Source organism: Meriones unguiculatus, chromosome 10, assembly GCF_030254825.1.
Source record: "Meriones unguiculatus strain TT.TT164.6M chromosome 10, Bangor_MerUng_6.1, whole genome shotgun sequence".
NCBI lineage: Eukaryota > Metazoa > Chordata > Mammalia > Rodentia > Muridae > Meriones > Meriones unguiculatus.
This window is the reverse complement of record NC_083358.1, coordinates 70,605,639-70,626,405: the sequence shown is the minus strand read 5'-3', so window position 1 is coordinate 70,626,405 and position 20,767 is coordinate 70,605,639. Positions and strand designations below refer to the sequence as shown.

General features: G+C 41.8%; 1 long non-coding RNA gene across 1 annotated transcript in view; it reads left to right on the top strand.

Moving 5' to 3' along the window:
• Positions 1-20,767, top strand: part of LOC132656885 (uncharacterized) — a 65,376-nt gene that overhangs the window by 20,845 nt on the left and 23,764 nt on the right. Inside the window, exon 2 of the long non-coding RNA XR_009594667.1 lies at positions 12,999-13,075. This is a non-coding gene — a long non-coding RNA (uncharacterized LOC132656885). The remainder of the gene's footprint in view (positions 1-12,998; positions 13,076-20,767) is intronic.

The window sequence follows — 20,767 nt, the reverse complement described above, 5'->3', positions numbered from 1 at the left end:
TGCTTTGATCGCTGTCTCACGCTGCTGGTACTTGCTCATGCTTGACTGTGATCCCTCTAACACATCTTCACATCCCTGAGAGCAGAAGTCAGATTCAGTTACCCAGTTGTCTGGCAGTACCTCCTGTTTCCAAAGCTCTCAGTGCAGTGGTGCTGGCGTGACCAGGCATACTCCGTCTCCCTGATCTCCAGACCCACCTAAGGCAGCAGGATAGATAAGAACTAGGGGCCTCTCACTACGGAGATGTGAGTTTGGCTATCGTTTTATGACCCAGACAGTGACATAAGGAAGGTGACAGAAGAGTGTGACTGCCAACCTGGAAGAACGTAAATGTTCTAAGAAAGGAAAAAAAAAAAAGCCGCTGGGGCTGAATGTAATAACCACCCCTAAATAGTTTTAGGTTTACAGGTCTTGAAGGAATTTGCAAAGGGTGTGGGAATGAGGAAATCGTGGAAGTTCCTAGAACCAAACGGACAAAGTATTTTGTAGTTTGCACAAGTTTTGAATACGGTCCAGCCATTTTTCGGTAAACATGTATTATATTTCTCAATTCTGGGATGACCAAAACTTAAAGGTGGGAGGCAGGGAAATAGCCAATTTATGAAAATATAGAAAATGCTTCTAGCATAAAACTCAGTAAATTCTATTTTGCTCAAAGGTAACCTGCTGTGTTCAATAGAGACTATTAGATATAGATCAGATCACTGAGAGAACCTCCTTCCTCTGCAGACAGCCTTATCCTTATCCACTTCTAGCGATAGACTTAAAATGGGCAAAGGCCAAGCAGTTTGAGGGGAAATTAACTGACAAGTAGCTAGTCCTGTATTGGTGCCTGAGTGGCTGAGCTGAGCCACTTGCATCTTGCATCCGGGAATGTATTTTGGATTTAGGAGAGAGAGGAAGTACCAAGTACCAAGAAGTGGGAGGCATTGAAAATTGCCCCCTCAGTTTACGGCCTGCCTTGTCCCTTTAAATGCCTTATGTGAAAAACCTTCTCTTGGAAAGTGTAAACTTACTTGAGGACAGGGCCTCAGTGAGAAGGTGACCACTTTCAGATCAAGAATGTGGGGCCTTGGTCTTTCCTGTCTCAGTTTCTTTCTCTGAAAATGGAGCAATGAGCCACGTTGTATGGAGTTCATGCCAAGGATCTCATGTTCAGTGTCTCAAGTCTTCTCAGAATTGTTCTAAACAGTGAATTCTGGGAGGAATAAGGTACGAAGAGGTGACATAATACACACGAAACCCGTGAGTGCCTGAGCCGGTACTGAACCAGGGTCACTGGACTCCACAGGCTGTTCTCTTCCAGCATACCACAAGGTTTCAGTTAGACTGAGCATGCTCTCTGGAAAGCGAATGCGCAGGAGGCAAGAAAAAAATGTTTGCTTCCTGCCACTTACCTAGAGCGCCCAATTCCTGCCCTTATCAATACCATTGCATCTCTAGTGTGTGTGTGTATGTGTGTGTGTGTGTGAGAGAGAGAGAATGTGAGAGAGAGAGAGAGAGAGAGAGAGAGAGAAACAGGTATTAGTGTTTTGGTGGTAGTACTGTTATTTATTTATTTTTTTTGTAATTCATTAAGAAGCATATGTTCAGGTGTGGCTCACTTAAATTTCATTTATTTAATGGAGTTGGGATTCTATTTTGTTGTTGTTGCACATTAGGCATAGATACAGGGGAATAATAAAAACTGAGAAGTTCAGGGAGATAGCTAGTTGATTTGAGAGCCGTGCCCTTTTGCTCACATAATAAAGCTATTAGGGCCTCTTCTATGCGAGATTCTTTTTGGAGGCTCAGAATAAACTGTGTTGCCGGGCAGGACTTCCCAGGTCACTGGGTAGTGGGGGATAAGCATTCCATTTTGAGGACTGTAAGCTTACAGGTCAGAATCCTTTACTGCAGCAAGATTTTTAGTTTGAGAGAATGACATATAGTGTAGAACTGGGAAATAAGATTCCGGAGGCCATTGGGGTAATTCAGTTTCTGAAGGGCCTTCAACCATATCTAGCTAATGGTCCAGCTCTGAAAAATTCGAGGTTGAATTTTGACTGATACTCTCATTCAAAAGAACTTTGAACTGTAGTGTTGAATTAGTGAGAAAAAAATAACAAAGAAAAGAAAGGCAGACAGCAGACCCTGGGTTGGGGTAGCCCAACGCATGGAGCAGGCCAGGAGCTCGAAGCGGGGAGTGGATGGGAAGCCAGGCCTCCTGCAAAAGACTTCAGTGAAGACCTTTGCTTCATTCTGTGCTTTGTGCAGTAGACCACATCTGCTTCCATCTTACCAAACTAAAAAAAAAAAGGGCTTCACAGCCAGAGTGACAGCTAAGTTTCCTGCTGCACAAATTACCTCTCACTCAGGCCTGCTAATTCCTGGCCCACGCACGCACATTGTTCTGCTGCTCTGTCAGGCCTGATCATCAGAGAAATTTGTTTTAGCAGCTCCCTTTCCTCTCTGCCTTGAGTCACCACTGCAAAAAACAATAACACACAAAACACAAGAACCAAAAACAAGATGTCACAGCAGACAGCGATTTACCCACAGGTGGATGACTCACTGCAGAGGCTGAGCTGGGGAGGAAGGCTGGTCTGAGCAGCTCTCTGCCACGGGGAGGCTGCTGTAAGCGTGGCCCAGGCTTGCTGTGGAGCTTAAGAGGGTACGGAATCCAGGGATTTGGCGTGGGGATCCTTTGTGAACATAATCACTTCTGTGGCCTCAGGCATTCCTGAAGCCAGAGTGAGCTGTGCAGGGTAGGAGCCCGGATACTGATTTTAGCTTCAAGCCTCGCTCTGAGCTTCTTGTCTGAGGGGCTCTTGTCCAGGAATCCTCATATGTACCCAGTCTTTTTCATTCAGAAAAATGAGTAAAACTTGTATATGGAGTGCTTGAATAGCACTTTTTAAATATATGCCTTTGTGCCTGCCTCTTAGCTATTTTTTTCCATTTACATAATCCTTTACTACTTGAAGAGTGATTTGCTTCACACAAAACTCTGTACAGAGTTCATACAAATATATCTATAGGAAGAGATGATACCAACTTTGAGATACATTACCATAATAATTTTTTAATTATAATTTTATTAATTTGTTACATACCGCATGTTTTGAGCACATTCTTTCCTTTCCCCCAGCTCCTCTAAGATCTTCCTCTCCTCCCTCCCCACCAAACTTAATGTCTTTTTTTCTCCCTGATAAAAGCCACTCCCTCCAAAAGCAAAAATTAAAGGTCGAAACAGACAAACAGAAAACAACAACAACAACAACAACAACAACAACCCCCCCCACACACAACAAAACCAAGAAACCAATAAGTCAAAAACTACCAAATCAAACCTAACAGAAAGCACATGACACTCCCCTCCCAAAATATCGAGTCTGTTTTGTCTTGGCCAACAACTCCTGTCCCTGAGCCCCTCTGTGCTGTCACGGAGTTAGATGCAGATCAGTCCTGTTGTGTCAGGAAGGCAGTATTCGGAGTCCACCGCCTCCTCCTCCTCCTCCTCCTCCTTCTCCTCCTCCTCCTCCTCCCCCTTCCTCCTCCCCCTCCTCCCCCCCTTCCTCCTCCCCCTCTCCTCCTCCTCCTCTTCTTCTTTTTTGTAGCTTTTTATTGGTTCTTTGTGAATTTCCCATCATGCACCCCAGTCCCGTCTCCCCATCCCCTCATACCTGCCCTCCGCGTTTGCAACCCCCACCCCTGCAAAAAAAAAATCTTGTAGCATATTACAGTGTGCCCCACAGTATACCCTTTTGTTCACACGTCTTTGGTTTCAAATACTCATGTTTGTTGTAATGACTCGTTGGTCTGGTACGAGGCCTCCGGCTTCTGCTACTCTATCAATACGGAAATCTCACTGGGACTTCTCTCGGATATCCTGCTGTTGCCCAGTGTCCTGGAGATCCTGTAGGTTTGGGTCTGTAGGACCCACCCCTTCATGCGCTCCATTGATGGGTAGACGTTGAGGTGGGCCCATTCACTCTACTCTCCCGGGGTGGGGCAGGCTCTCCTGCTCTCCTGCTTGCAGGGCCAGCTCTCTCATGATGCCCAGGCAAGGGGTGGGGCCAGTTCTGCACAGTCCTCAGACATCAACATGGCTACAGGCAGGAATCCAGGCCAGGAATATCTGTCTGGCCTTTGGTGAAAACAGACCCCTGCTGCTGCAGGCCATGAACCCAGACATGGCCTTTGATGGCAGCATGGGCCAGGACCTCAACTTGGGCTTAGGTGGCATCACTGGCTATTCACAGCAGGCTGTTCCTCACCTCCCTCCAGTCTCCAGTTCCGCCTCTCTTCATTGCGTACCCATCCTTCTGCTTCTCTTCCTCTTCCATTTCTCCATCACTTACTTGCTCATCTTCGCGGGCCCCCACGGGGTCTCTAGGTGTCTGGGGTTATCTGAGGTGTGGTCTCGGGCTCCGCACTGCATGTGCAGGGTGGCACCTGGCATGGTAGAATCAGTGTGGTTTGTCAATCAGGGCCTGCAAGGTGAGGGGCTGGGGGTCGTCTTGGGGTCGCTCTCTGCCTGGACCGCTTGGGACCGAGAGGACCAGGAGGAGGTCCTCTCTGGAGTGCCTTAACTAATGTTTATATTTAGCATCATTTGCATATTTAATTTTTAATTGCAGCTTCTAGTTGACATTCTGGTGTGTGTGTGAACAGAGGCAGCACATGGTGATCATTATTTTTCTTCTTTATAATTTATCAAATACTTGAAATAATAATGCTTTTGCTTTGCAATGAGAAAGTTCTGCCTCTGAAAGAAACCAAGCTGTTGACTTATGAAATAGTTTGCCATATTATGATAGTTCTTTTTTTTCTTTTTGGTGGCACACACTTTTGTTTTTTTAATAATTTTTATTTTTTTATGTTAATTACAGGTTATTTACCTTGTATCCCAGTTGTTGCCCCCGTCCTCATTCCCTCCCAATCCCACCCTCCCTCCCTCATCTCCTCCCTGCTCCTCTCTAAGTCCACTGATAGGGAGGTCCTCCTCCCCTCCCATCTGACCCTAGCTTATCAGGTCTCATCAGGACTGGCTGTGAACTCATTGTGGGCTCTTTGACCTTCTCCCTTTCCCCCACCCTTGAGGAACAGCCTTGCTAGGTAACAGAGGAGGACATTGCAGCCAGTCCTGATGATATCTTTTAACAAGATATTTTAGTGTATGTTCATACCCTAAGACTATGTGAGGAAAAATACATTCACTTTAAAATTCTTTCCATACAATAGTTACGGTAAAAATATAAAAGTGAAGAAAAGTTCAGTATATTTCAGTTAAAATAATGATCAGCTATTATTTATAAACTACCTATAGTGTGTTAAATGCTATCAATTAATTAACTTAATGTTCACAAGAATTCCAGGAAGCAAAGAAAACTTTATTTCTTCCTTCAGTGGTTAAAGAATTATTAGGAATACCATGTCCAAGGTCATGTGCCTATGGCAGGTGGATTCTTGCTGAAGTTTATTTGAAACCTGTGGTGTGTCCTTGTTCCTCAAACAGTATTAAATTTTGCTGAACATCATGTGGCAGCTACAATGACTAATTTGTCTGCACATGATACATTTTATAAATCAGTGTAGCTAAGTCTGGAGTACTTTAGTCAAACATGGTAGAGGTTTCCGTTTAATGATACATAAGGGCCTCATCCAAACAGCTGAAGGTCTTAAATGAATCAAATAGATAATCCTCTACTCTTAGAAGAGGAAGAATTCTGGGAACAGACAGTCTGCAGACCTGACTCCTTTAGATTTCTACCCTGCTAACTTAACCTGTTAAGTTAAGTATACACCATATTGCTTCTGTTTCTTGAGAAAATGCTAGCATACTAGTAATTTTTTTTTCTTGTAAAACTTTTACTTCCTCAGTTTGAATGGCTAACATCTCTGCTCCTTCCTATGCCTCTGAACTTCAGGAAAGAATTACTTCATACATGGAAAATAAAAGGTCAAAGAAGTTTACAAAAATTCGGCAATTTGGACAGTCAGCTATTGAATAATTAACACATAGAAATCTAACTATTGACATTTTCATGAATGTCTACGATGTATTGTGAACCCACTCTGGTCCCCCTTACTCTCTTTGATCCTGTCCCACGCCTAAGAAAAAGAACCACCACCCCCCTTTTTTGACTACTCTCCCTTCTGCTTTCATTACTTATCTTTTTCTGCAGGAGCCATGGCTTTTGGGTGTCCACAATTACATCAGCTATGCCATCTCCAGAAGCCGGTGTTTCACAGGCCCAATAGTACCTGATTATTGCTTAGGACTAGTAGCGTCTAAATATTTTAGTGAAATGAAATGGGAAAATAAGACTTGAAAAAGGCTAAGAGAGGGCAGAGAGTTATGCTAGCCATTCTTGGATAGAAGTTACACAGATTAAAAGGTTTTTTGTTTTTTTTTTTTTTTAAAGTAAAACTGCACCCGTTAGTAAATATTTGTATCTGTTTGGTCACTTAATTTTTTGTAGTTCTAGTGGGAAATCCTATTTTCATTTGGATACACTGACACTGGATGCCATGTTTCTGAGTTGGTTAAATGACTTCAGCATGAGCTTCTTCCTCAGCCTAGCTCTACCTAGTGCTTTAGGCTATGTCCTTTTACATTCATCATGTAGGGTCTCTATGGAAATCCTTTTAGAAGAATTATTTGCTTTTGAGAGTCTAATATAATTACATCATTTTCTTCCCCTTCCTCCCTCTAAATGCTTCCCAACCTAATTCATTTTAAAATTCATGGTCTATGGCAATCTTGTTTAAAATACCACAACTCAGCCAGATTTACTAATATTGGAAGAGCTGCAACAATTTGATTATAAAAGACACTTTATTAAAAGAGATCAATGCTTTTATAGCCTAAGGAGAATCACAACACAATAGTCTATAAACTGGGCCCATCGCTTTTAATAACTGAGAAAACCAGTCATTTCTCTTCGTATAAACAGGCTGAAGTGTGGTGTGTCTGCTTCTCCTCACGTCCCCTAGACCCCTAGAGTACCTTTTGTTATTCCTGAAATACTTCAACATCTAAACATTGTTTCAAAAACGAAGTTCTCTCGCATTTCTTGATACTTTCTAACTGTGAGGTTGAACCTTAGCCAAATGAGGAAAGAGTCAAGCTCCTTGTTGGTTAGGGAGAAAAGGCAGAGACCATCTTAGTCATGTTGCTACTGAGTGTCCTGGTGGCATACCCTTTTTATGAAAAGAGGTCACCTCACCAGGTCACTTTCACTGTGATTCTGCATTAGTGTGTGACACTGTGAATACCCTTTTCTAACATAACATGCAAAGTAGAACGTACCATGGAGCGAGTTCTCATTTGCTATCCAAGTTTTCATTAAGCGAATCCCCAAAGAAAGTTACAAATTTTCAATAGGAAGCCACATTCCTTATAGCATGTATAAAAAGAAGCTTCTGGAAAGAAGCCATACCTTCCATGGAACCTTCTGGAAAGCTAAGTAAGGTCAGAAGTTCAATGATTGTGAGAGCTTGGAATATCACAGGTGTAAAGCCAAATTATTTTGGGCCATCTTTAGCCTCTTAATAGCCACACATTTTCCTCCTCTGTACATGATTTAATAACTTTGTGACGTTTAGGTAAATACTTTGGAATATACAGACTGATACCTAGACTGACATCAATCAAAAGGTTAAGAGTATCATGAGTTTAATCCCAGCACTCAGGCAGAGACAGGCAAATCGCTGTGAGTTCAAGACCAGCCTGGTTTATAAAGCAAATCTAGGACAGCCAAAGCTACACAGAGAAGCCCCATCTTGAAAAACCAAAAAACAACAACAAAAAGTATGAGATAGCATCTGAGGCTTATAACACATATTTCTTTTGCTTTGCTTTAACTCATCTAATGTTTTCTACCAAAGAGTAAGTGTCTTGATTTGTGACTTGCTAAGTCTGTTACTGTAAAATCTCTATGATACTGTTTCTACATTGAAAAATGGAATTAAGGATAACCTAAATCTGTGTTCCTAGACCATGGACATTCATATCTTGTCTAGAATAAACTATTCCTTATCTCCTTGGAGGTGATTTTGAGTCAGAACATGAAAATATTTACAAAGATGTGACAGGGAAAAACCATGTAGAGGCTCCTCCATCTTGTATTCTTGTGGAGGCCATTTTAGGTTTGCTAGAATTCAATTTCCTTGATAGGAAGCCCCATGGAAAATTACCAAACTCTATTCTGGAAACCCAAAGTCAAGATGCCCCAGCTAACTTCTTTTAGCTTCTATTAAATTGCCTGTTTGTGCAAACTTTCCCTTCCAGCTCCCTGCTTATCTTAGCTTCCATTAAACTGCTTGCTTGAGCAACACCCCCCCCCCCCAACCCCACGCATCTGCTGAGAGGGATACCAGGATGTGGGTTTTCCATTAAAACAAAAACAAAAACAAAAACCTTATTCTAAAAACTTGGTATTGCACTTGAGTCCCAAATACCTGAGTGCAATCCCAGCCAGCTGAAATAAAGACTTTCAATTGCTATACACTATGTCTGAGTGGTTATGTCTGGCACAAGTCAAATCTGAAGGGTATCACATTCTGTTGGAAAAATGCCACCAATAAAACACTCAAAATTCCAATAGTGTTTGCTTCATTCCCCTTCCCCTCTTTTTTTAGCCTCTCTTTTTATTTGACCAGGGCAGAGGAGGTTGAGCTTTCAGTTTGTGGCATACCATTATTGCAGTTCTATCAGTTCTATTGCATTATTGCAGCCTCTCTCTTGTATTCACCTAATCGTCTGTCTGTGTATGTTATCTTCCTAATCTGTTCTAACCTTATTCCTGCAATGCTGGTGTGCTGGGCTGGCAGAGCACTCCCTGTCGTCCTAAATATGTCCCCCTGACACCACTCCCTTCTCAGGAAAGTACATCATAGTTGTTCCTGCCTGAATCATGTCCAAACTCATGTGTTCTGTGTATTGTACCCTTGTCAATCTCATATCAGATGAATCTGCTGTTCAGTAAGGACCTGAGTGGTGGAAAAATCTTAGGAAAGAGAAAAGACAAATGCCCTTGTCAAGTCTTTGCTCTCAGTGTGAATGATATCGCCTCAGGTTAAATGAGCTACTGTTTCTGGTCATCAATATTTTTTTTCTGAATGTGCTCATTTCTCCCTTCTGTTTTGCTAAGAAGAGGGAAAAGAAATGCCAGGGCTCTTGCCTCCGAAGGAGTTGATATACAACTGTCCTTCACAAATGAGGTTTGGTAGGAGAAAGGACCTCAAGAATGATCACGCCTTGAGGTGAAAGAGCATCAGAGAGGAAACAGGGAGGTGGTGGAAACAGTTAGGCAGGGCTCTGAAGGGAAGGTGAGGTGTCCCTGTGGGAACCAGAAAGAAGCTTCACTAAAAGGTGCAGCTTAAGGGACGAGAAAGTCCTCATGGTGGGGGAGATGTATGAACACACAACTTAGTGTTTCAAGTGTAGCTCAAAGGGGTTTTGTGAATGAGCACATTGTTTTTAAAAGTTGCTCAAACTGCAAAGAAGTAGGCTACACGATTAAATTACTCAGTTAGGCATTATTGGCTTATGAGCAAAACACTCAGAGGTGTGCAAAATATGATTAAGTCTAGTCTCTGACACTTGGCCAACTTTCAGTCAGCTCTATCTAAGTGTATTTGTTATATATGTTGTTAAATTTTATGCCAAAGAAGATAATTTTAATAAAAACAGCAGGGTTATCTACTGTATTCAATGTATCAGCCTAACAGAAATTTTAAATTCATCGACACACATGAACCTCCATTTATACACTTGCCTTAGGCTTTGCATGTTATGTGTGAACTTTATTCACTTACTCTTATAAATTTAATTACAAAAATGCTATTGGACTTCAATCTTATTTTTTCTTTTTAAAACTATTTTGGTTTTTGTTTTTTGAGATATTGTCTCACTCTATACCTCAAGCTGCCCTCAAACTCACTGTGTATTCTGGGTTATTTTCAAACTTTCTATTTCTCCTCCATTTGCCTCCTGAGTTCAGGGACTACATATATGTAGATGTGGGCTTCTACACTCAGCTTAAAACTAAAACACAAACAAATCAAAACAAAAGGACAAAATAAAAATCAATTTTCCTTCCTTCCTTCCTTCCTTCCTTCCTTCCTTCCTACCTTCCTTCCTTCCTTCCTTCCTTCCTTCTTCCTCCTCCTTTTTCTTTTTCTTTTGTGGTATTTTCAAGACAGGGTTTGTCTGTGTACCCTTAGCTGCCCTGGACTCACTTTGTAGACTAGGCTGGCCTCATACTCACAGAAATCCACCTGCCTCTGATTCCCCAAGTGCTGGGATTACAGGCTTGTACCATCACATTCAGCTCCTAACAGTTTGATAAGTTCTGCGGCTTAATGTAAAAATGCTAGCCTTGTCACTTTCTGTGTACAGGCTGGGTGTTTCTGCTTCTGCTGTAGTAGGTCTTGCTGGGCATCTGACTGTGGCACTGTACTTCTCTGTTCCTCAGGTGGAGCATCATAAGATCATAGCACTTTAAATTCTTCCTCTAATATGTATTTTTCAGTTTCATTTCTTTCTTTTATGTCAATTCTATTTCACAGGCTACTCAGTCATGTAGGCATCTATTTAATATTTCTTTGTAGTTATCAGCTATTTTTTTTTAATGGCAGTCTCATGTAGCCCATACTGGTTATATCAAACTTACTCTGTCATGGAGAAGGACATTAAACCCTTGATTCCTCTTCTTCTGATTGCCAAGTGCTGTGGTTTCAGGTACATGCCATCATGTCTTGTCTGTGTTTTGGTTTGTAGACTAGGTCTTGCTATGTAGCCCTGCCTGATCTTGGACTCACTATATGGCTCAGGCTGCCCTCAAACTCTGAATTCCATGATTCTCCTGCATCAGTTCCCTAGAGCTCAGATTATACATGTGTATTCATCAGGCACCTCTCTCGAAGGCAGATATTGCGAGGGACCAGAGAGCTTATGACGTTCACACACAAAAAAGTAATTTCAGTGTGGATCAGCAGTAGCCAGCAAGTCAGCATAGAAACAGGTAACCTGGGCACATCAGTATTTGTTAAGTGATACGTAGCTACTTCACCAGGTGATTAAAATGGCCAACCCAAGAGAAGAAAGAAAAATACTTAAAAGATCTAGGTGAAGAATGTTCCAGACAGAAGCAGTAGAGCTCTGCTAACAAACTGCCTCGGTTATATTTGAAGAACAGACAGAAGGCAGAGTCTCCTTGAACTAAATTCATGTGAGATAAAAACAGAGCTCAGGAGATCCTGCAAGGCCTGTGCACTGGGAATGTGTGTTTCATTCTCAGTCAAGTCCCACAGATTTCTAAAGAAGGAATGAGTTGATCTCGTTTGCTACCCTTGCGCATATTTTTTATTGTGGTAATTTTATTTTTATTGTTTATTATTTCATATGTTTACTCATGTGTGTGTGTGTGTGTGTGTGTGTGTGTGTGTGTGTGTGTGTGCTTGTCTTGGTTTGGGTCTGAAAGATATAGGGTAATGTTTATGAGTCAATTGGCTCCTTCTACCTTGTGGTTTCCAGAGATGCTACTCAGGTCATCTGGATTGTCAGTAAGTGCCATCCATCTCCTTGTCCCAGAATTATTCTGAGCATCTAATCAAGTTGAAAGTCCATAGTTAATCTATGTGCTGTCTGTCTTCGTGTTTGCATCTTAACCAATTTGTTTTTTTCTCATGTTTCTATTAACAATCTCCAATCATACATTAGTCTGTTAGATTTGTAGATGGTGTTTCAAAACAATCCACAGACCCCTTACTGTTTATTCACAAATACTTTAATATCTACATCACTACTTTAGCGTTGTGGGCTCTTTCCATTTGGATGAAAATTTTGCGTAAATTACAGCGCGCTAATTTTTATATTTTGACACATACTCAAACGTGTGCAGCTCTGGCTTCTTTCAAAATATAGCCTATTGCCAGCATGATTGTAGGGATGAGGATGGGGGTGGGCCACTGACCACCATTAAAGCTCTTACCTAGTGTGGGCAGATCCGCAGAGAAAAACAAACAAACAAACAAGCAAGCAAACAAACACACAGCAACCTCTCCCTCCAAACCTCACTTGGCCACATACCATCTGTATAGAGTACACACAGCACTTACTTAGGTGTGTCTGTCCCAAAAGGCAGTTCCCCTGTTGATCATTGTCTTCTTTTGTAAATGTCCCACATGTTTTTGAGTTCAGTGCTTTCTGCTAGCATAATCTTTTTGAAATTATTTTGTGTTGTTCCATTTATTAGTCATTTGTCCCTTTTTAAAAAAATGTGGCCTTGCATCAATTACATAAATATATTACACATTCTCTTCTCTACTGTCAGCCATTTGGGTGGTCTCTAGTTTTGGGTCAGGCTCTTAAACAAAGTTACAAAGAACATTTTGTATAATTATTTGTAAGCATATACCATCTCTTCTCTTGGTGAGTATTTGGGAGTAGAATTGTTGGGTCCCAGGGTAGTCATGTGCTGTCAGTAGGTATAGGGGATCTTTCTAAAATGCATACACCTTTCTCATTTGGTTAAAAAGTGATGATTTTTGTTTAGGTTGGGGAGGATAGTAGGGTAACAATAAAGGCCAAGAGACCAGAATATTACCAGCCTGTAGCTAGATCTTTAGGTAGATCGTAGCCAGAATTTCTGTAAAATATTTGAATACTTTCAATTTCTGGGAAAACCAACATCTGACTCAGAATGAGATAAGGAACAGTGGTGTATTTTGGAGGTATGAAAAGAATTTAAGAAGTTCTACTTACAGGAAAGCACCTTTCAGCTTAGAGAAAAGTATTCACGGTAAAGCTCACAGGCAGAATAGTCCTTAGACCTACAGTAGTGTTTCCCAAGTGGGTGATGAGAAGATCAAGAAAGAGCTGCATTGTTTTTATTATGAATGGATGTAGAAAAACTACATAGAAAAAGTGGCACAGCTTTGAACTACTGTAAGCCAAACACTTTCTAAATCTCAGGCTAACTCATAGAGATTCATTGTCCTTCTAGAAGCCCCTTCTGGTGACCTGTCCAAGGTATGCATGCATGCCCTGCCCTGAAGAGGAATGATGGTTCATGTGTGTAATGTGAGTACTGAGGATGCTTGGGACCACTGAGAGCTGAAGGCCAGCTTGGGCTAGCTAATGAGTTTCAGGTTAGCCTAGGATATAGAGTAAGATCTTGTCTCAAAAAAGCAAAAGACATGCTTTTGAGGTGGTATATCTTTTATGTCACAGCATGTGGATTTATCCTCCATTTTATTCTCTCTCTTTTGTCCATCGGTCGACAAATCTGCCCACTTAACACAAGGTGTCACATATTGTTGGGTGTTTGGGGGGTGTCTTATGATGGAGTTCATCAGCACACTCTTTTGTTCTCTGGATTTTCTGATAACTGTTGCTTGACCAGTTTTCATTCTTCCCTAATGTCTGACTATTTGTCTTTTTATGATGCAGGGAGACATTGGCATTCATTGTGTCAGGTCATTAATTCACATAGACATTCAAAATGGTGATGTTATGAGGTAATCATTTTCCACTGTAAGTTGAACTACTGTTTAAAAGAAAATTCTTGAGTCTGGGATGGGGTTCAATGGTGCAGCACTTGCCTAGAACCTGGTGTTTTATCTGTAGTATCACAAAAGGGGGTGTGGACTGGAGATGGGTGTTTGTTCTACAGATTAGTTACCTACAAGTGTAGCCTATACAGGAAAAGCAAGATAGATATTTGACTGTGGGTCTTGGTTTTGAAGTAATCAATTAGTTACAAGGTAAAACAATATATATGTAGGTTCATGGTTAAAAAAAAAAAGCAGCAAGGGTCTGGGAGTGGTGGTGCACTTAGGGAGGGAGGGCCAGGCAAATCTCTGTGAATTCGAGGTCAGCCTGGTCTACAAAGCATGCCTGGGACAGCCAAAGCTACACAGAGAAACCTTGCCTCCAAAAACCGAAAGAAAAGGAAAGGAGTTTAAAATATACTCGAATCTGCCTGGAATCTTGGCAAGTGCACTGTTGACATCAAAGTTTGGGGTGAAATCCTAGGCTTTAGAGAGCTCTACAAGCTGTATTTAGCTACCAGGTTTTGTGGTTCTCAATAGGCTGGGCTCAAGCACTCATCCCCAAATGCCGTTTAAAGAGAGAATTTGTGGTAAAAGAGGAGTAAGGAGATTGTAAAGGGGTTTGGTGTCCCCGTAAGACTATCTTCAAGGAGTTGGCAGGAGATGTGGATTTAAATAGAGGAAGAATTGGGCAGCAGGGCAAGAGGTTCACTTAACTGAGCAGTTCTGGCTAAATTGCCCTCTTGACGGTCATTATTAGTACTGCTAGGTAGTGGGAAGAAGTCCTTCTTGCTCCCGAGGAGCAAGCTGGTTTCTTCTTTATTTTTTTAAATTTAATTTTATTTTTAATTACACTTTATTTACTTTGTATCCACCCTCTAGTTCCCTCCCTCCTTCCTTCCCAAACCCCCCCTTCCTCCTCCTTCTTCACACACGCCCCTACCCAAGTCCACTGGTAGGCGAGGGTTTCTTTTTCTTTAGTCTGTTAGGTCTCCTCAGGAGTGGCTGCATTTTCTTCCTCTGTGGCCTGGTAAGGCTGCTCCCCCCTCAGGGGGAGGTGATTAAAGAGCAGGCCAATCAGTTCATGTCAGAAGCAGTCCCTGTTCCCATTACTATGGAACCCACTTGGACAATGAACTGCCATGGGCTACATCTGTGCAGGGGTTCTAGGTTATCTCCATGCATGGTACTTGGTTGGAGTATGAATCTCAGGAAAGACCCCTGTGCTCAAATTTTTTGGTTCTGTTGCTCTCCTTGTGGACCTCCTGTCCTCTCCATATCTTACTATTATTTCCTACTTCTTTCATAAGATTCCCTGCATTCTGTCCAAAGTTTGGCCATAAGTCTCAACATCTGGGGGCTGGAGAGATGGCTCAGAGGTTAGGAGCACTGACTGCTCTTGCAGAGGTCCTGAGTTCAATTCCCAGCAACCACATGGTGGCTCACAACCATCTATATTGAGATCTGGTGCCCTCTTCTGTTATACAGGTGTACATGCAGACAAAATGTTGTGTACATAACAAATAAATAAATCTTAAAAAAAAACAAACTAAAAACAACTAAAAAAAAAGTCTCAACATCTGCTTTGATAGTCTGCAGGGCAGAGCCTTTCAGAGGCCCTCTGTGGGAGGCTCCTAACTTGTTTCCTGTTTTCTTCTTCTGGTGTCCATCCTCTTTGCCTTTTGGGATGGGGATTGAGCATCTGTAAAGCAAAGGACACCGTCCTCAAAACAAAACGGACGCCTACAGATTGGGAAAGAATCTTCACCAACCCTATATCTGACAGAAGGCTAATATCCAGTATATATAAAGAACTAAAGAAGTTGAAAAGCAACAAATCAAGTAATCCAATTAAAAAATGGAAAAAGAGCTAAACAGAGAATTCTCTGTAGAGGAATGTAGAATGGCAGAGAAACACTTAAAGAAATGCTCAACGTCATTAGCCATCAGGGAAATGCAAATCAAAACGACCCTGAGATCTCACCTTATACCCATCAGAATGGCCAAGATGAAAAACTCAAGTGACAACACATGCTGGAGAGGTTGTGGAGAAAGGGGAACCCTCCTCCACTGCTGGTGGTAATGTAAACTTGTACAACCACTCTGGAAATCAATCTGGCACTTTCTCAGACAACTAGGAATAGTGCTTCCTCAAGATCCAGCCATACCACTCCTAGGCATATATCCAAAAGAGGTTCAAGTACACAATAAGGACATTTGCTCAACCATGTTTATAGCAGCTTTATTTTTAATAGCCAGAAGCTGGAAACAACCCAGATGCCCCTCAACTGAAGAATGGATACAGAAATTGTGGTACATCTACCCAATGGAGTATTACTCAGCAATAAAAAACAAAGAAATCATGAAATTTGCAGGTAAATGGTGGGATTTGGAAAGGATCATCCTGAGTGAGCTGTTCCAGAAGTAGGAAGATGCACACGGTATATACTCACTCATATAGTCATATAATATAGGATAAACCTACTAAAATCTGTACACCTAAAGATACTAATCAAGAGGGAGGCCTCTAGCAATCTGGTTTCTTAAAGCTCCTGTTTCAGTGTCCAATCCTGGCCCTCATTTTGGCAGGTCATCTGTGACCTTGCACGCACTTGGCTCTGTGTGTGAAATGCAATCTCTCAACATAAAGGCGTGTACCAACCCACCTTGTTGTTCTTAGAATCCACAATGGCTGTAGAGCGAAGACAGCCCATTTTTCCGGCTCTTAGTCACTTGTTGGGCTCAAGTGAAGAGTCAACACTTTTACACAAAGCAATCTAAGTGATTGTTACACTAACATTCAAAAGGAAGTGGCTGTATTGCCAAGTTACACACAGTGTGTGAATTTGAATTTGTGTGCATCTATGCCGAAGAGGGACCACACTGACACAGTGAAAACACTAACAGTCATTGCTTTTCAGTCAGTGGGGCTAATACTTTACATTTCCCATGAAGTAATTTTTCTGTAAATGAGACAAATTACTGCTGTTTGCGTGTGCAATGACATAATGACGTAACAGCCTGTATGAAATCATTGCCTTTATTTTTTATTTGCCTCTGTGCTGGAACTCAACACCAGAACCTTGCATGTGCTAAGCAGGAGCTCTACCAATAGATCACAATTGGTCGATTTCACCCTCATGGAAGTTTCTGCCCTTTCATTTAAATAAGAGATTTCAACTCGCTTTTTTCTTATTTTACAAATTCTGCAGGACTGCGATTTCACAGGGTAAATCAAAGGTAGGAATCAGTTACTTAATTTAGAGTCACCCGCGAGGCTCCATGGTTGAATAAAAAGTCTCACCTTATTTCTTTCAGGCAGGAAGAACTTTACTTCCAACAATGAGAGAAATAGCAGATTCCCATGAAGACACTGTCCTTAAGTCTCTCTCTACTCTGAGGCAAAGAGTCACAGCCCTAATCTCAGATGAGCTCCACCCAGGTGGGCTAACTCCTCTGCCCAGCTTAATGCTGCTTTATCTCCTAACACAGGAACTTGAGGTCATTCTCTTCAGTGACAAAGAACTCAAGTAAATAGAACACTTTTTTTTTTTGAAGCCTTAAGTAGATCAGCCAACAAAACAAAACAGCAAGCCGATCTGGTCACTGAGAATTTTTCAGCTGAATGTCTCTTTAGACTAGCTCATGGGATTTATAGAGAGTTAAAAGTAATTGCTCAACTTGGTTTTATTCCCCCAAATAATAAAGGAGCAGTAAAGGCATGTATTATGGCACTCAGTGGTCTTTGTCAAATCCCTCCCATGTCCTTGTTGCCAAAGGCTTCTAGCAGCTGCATGCATAATTGCTAGCCTTTTAGAAAAGGGAGCTATGCAAAATATTCCTCAAGCTCCCTCCTTATCCTCCCCTGAAAAACAAACCAAACTCCAAGCAGGACTCCTGAGGGCCCTTGCTTTATGTTAGTGATGTGAAGCAGCACTTTTCGTAGATCTATAAATTGTGCATCAAAGTTCAGCAATGAAAATCTTTGCGATTTTAGAGTTAAAATTATTCCTGTCCATACTCTTGGCTTTGTTATAATTAGATGTTAATTATTTCCTAAGTGGTGTCTTCTATTTAATGGCGTTAAAGAATAAACACATTAGGAGCATAATCGATATTTAATGTAGAATAATGCTAAATGTTGATCTGTTGGCAAGTGACAGATTCTGGGGGAGGGGGAAGCCATTGGTACACAACCAGGTCCTGATGGTTACTTATGAACTTAAGATCTATAGACAGCCCTGATTAAAGTGCAAAACCTACAAACTCAAACCAGTTAAAGAGGGGAGAGAGCTTTCTAGAGATGAGGGTGTTGGTGGTAGAGAAGGGAGGAGGGAAAGGGAAAAGGGTGGGAAAAGAGGAACCAAGATACATCTGGTTTAAATGTCGTAAAATCTCCATTTTCAAGTGCGGTTGGGTAGATGAGATGACTTCTAACATTCTAAAGTGTTCTATCGTGACTGTGAACAACTATTTCAAAATGATGCCTAGTGAGGATTCAGTGCCCTCCAGATATAAAAATGTTAAAAACTTGAGGTCAAGAGTCACAAGTTACTGTGACTACACATTTACAGATCTATTTACATGTCACCAGCATTTCTGCAAATACTTAAAAATTAAGCGTATAAAATAAATACTATCTTTCATTTTAGAAAGTGAGAATGGATGGAAAAATAAAAAAATAAATCACATAGTACTTCTCAAAACCAATGACCAGATGCTAAACTATTAGGTCATGTGTAGTATAGGAGAAATCCATCATTAAGATAACTTAAAAAGGTCTTCAACTGCCAATGCTGTGGGTGGCAAAAGAAAACTGAAGCTTCCAAGCTCCTTGGAAAAATAAGACAGAAATATGGAAAAATGAACTATGAACCATGAGGGCAGCAGCAATGAGGGTCTGTGGAAGGTGAAAGATACCATACCAAGGTTTTCCAAAAGGAAGAAGGAGGACAGCGGGTGAAGTATGCTGTACCTTGGCGGGAGTGTGCTCAGAGGATTGCTAGGATGCCTGGCAGGAGGGGTGGGGTTGCTGCTTCAGACTTGTGCAGAAGGAAGAGAAGGCAGGTGTGAACCCTGAAGAAACAAAGAAGTGGCAGAAGAGAGAGAGGCAAAGCAGGCAACTGCAGGCTGCTGCACAGCCAGATGGCAGAAGCTAGCTTGTTTCACAAAGGCTTGGTAGTTAAAGAAGGATTTGTCCAGGGAAGGATGTTCTTTGGAAACTGAGGGCCCTGAATGATGAACATGGGCTGAAGTTATGTTGGCTCATGATTACCTGAATAGAAATGTCTGTCCTAGGGTGACGCTGTGAGGGTGGGACTGGATATTAATGAGGCCACATAGGAGAAACCACAGGCTCACGGTAGCTTAGTCTTAGTGCTGGAATAAATAACCCCCAAGCTTTTGGATGCTGATCATTGGAAGATGGGGCACACCTGTAATCCTAGCACTCAGGAGGCCAAAGAAAATATATAGAAAAGTTTGAGGCCAGATTATTCTATATAGTAAATTCCATAATAGCTAAGTTACATGGCGAGAACCTGACTCAATAAAACAAAAAACAATATACATACATGAATCTACATAAACAGAAAGCAAGTGAAAATTCAAGGAAACATGCTTAGTGTCTTTTCAATTTTTTTTTTATTAAAAGATACATTGGTATTAACCCACTAAGATCCATGAGTAGATTACCACCCTAATTTGAACAGGGCTTTAGATCATTTACATATTTAAATATAATTATTTAAATTTAGATAGTTTAAAGGACATTAGGAAGCTATAGTTCTCTGAGAACCTTTATTAGTGTTACACTTCCAGCACTGGAAAGGGACATTTTGGTGGTCTACTACACCAATGTCTTTGAAAGGGTATGAAGTCAGGAACTTTTTACATTGAGTGAGTGACTTATTATCTCTTTGTGGAAAGCACGCTGCAGTATTAGAGGTGAGTAGAGGTGATCTGGCAAGTTGCAAAGAATGCCTTTCAGGAGAGTAATGTCCCCTTCACCAGGTCCCTGGGGCTTGCTACAGTAAGGACAGGAGAACATTAACATTTACCGCTAAGGCAAGCGGCTCATTCCCTGAGTGAGGAAGAAAGACCCAGGGAAGGTGAAGCCGGGGCTAGAAAGCTCTGACCTGAGGATCTGAGCAGTGTGGGTAAAGCCAGAGGAAAGGAGGGGCCCCTCCCCCATATTTTTTTCTTCTTCATAGTAATAGCTGCTCTTGTGCTTGAGGCAAAGCCCAAGGCACTGATCAAAGTCTGAGTCTTTAATCTCGGGTGAGAATTTAAGAGAAGCATGTGAACTTGCCTTACAAGCTTGAAACAAAAAGAACAGGGATGGGAGACGAAGAGCCACCTCCTCACTTCTGGTGGCTTTGCTCACAGCATCTCCCTTGTCCCAAGAGCTGCTACTGCTAGGAGGAGCATTTAACAGAATGGAAACCAGAAATCCTCTCTAAATAGCATGTGCAAAGAAAAGTGATTCAAGTCTTCTTGGAAAGTAATCCACAGCTGAGTCTGAGCCTTGGGGAATCAGACAAATGTTCTGCATTCCTGCTCCCACAGAGATACAGGTAAAGTCCATTTAATCCAGGCCTGAGGATGCTGTTGGCCTGGGGCAGGGATGGACACCTGCCGAGAAAGCAATGGACCGCGGGGCTGGATCTGGGAGTTCTGAGCCTCCTCCGTGAAAGTGTTCGGAATTGTCAGTGCGTAAGGCGCCTGTCTTCGCCGCCAGCGCTCCATCCTCACCTCACTGACCCCGCCTTGGAACGCTTTCTAAAGGGCTCGCGGACAGTATGGTCTGTGAGCACAGGTTCCTGGTTTGGTCTCCCAGGAGCACGGAGGAGAAGTTGAAGGAAATAAATCACATGATCACCTTGGGAAACTGATTCATCTTCTAAACGCTATACTAAGTTCACTTGAGTGTTTCACATGGCTTTTCGGCCACAGTGAATGATCAGAATAGAATATAATCCGTGAGTCAACTGCCCTAAGGCACAAGATGAGGGGCGAGACTGAGGAATCCTTTCACAGCACACCCCCTTCTGTTCCTGGGCTGGATGACCAGCAACAGATCCTGGGGTACAAGGTGTTAGATTGAATAATCACAGTGGCGGCGTAAGAAACATCACGAAATTGAATGAGATCAAGCTTATATTTTAAAGAAATTTTCCTTTTCAATGATTACAATTTTTGAGGATAAAGTGTCCTTTTCTTA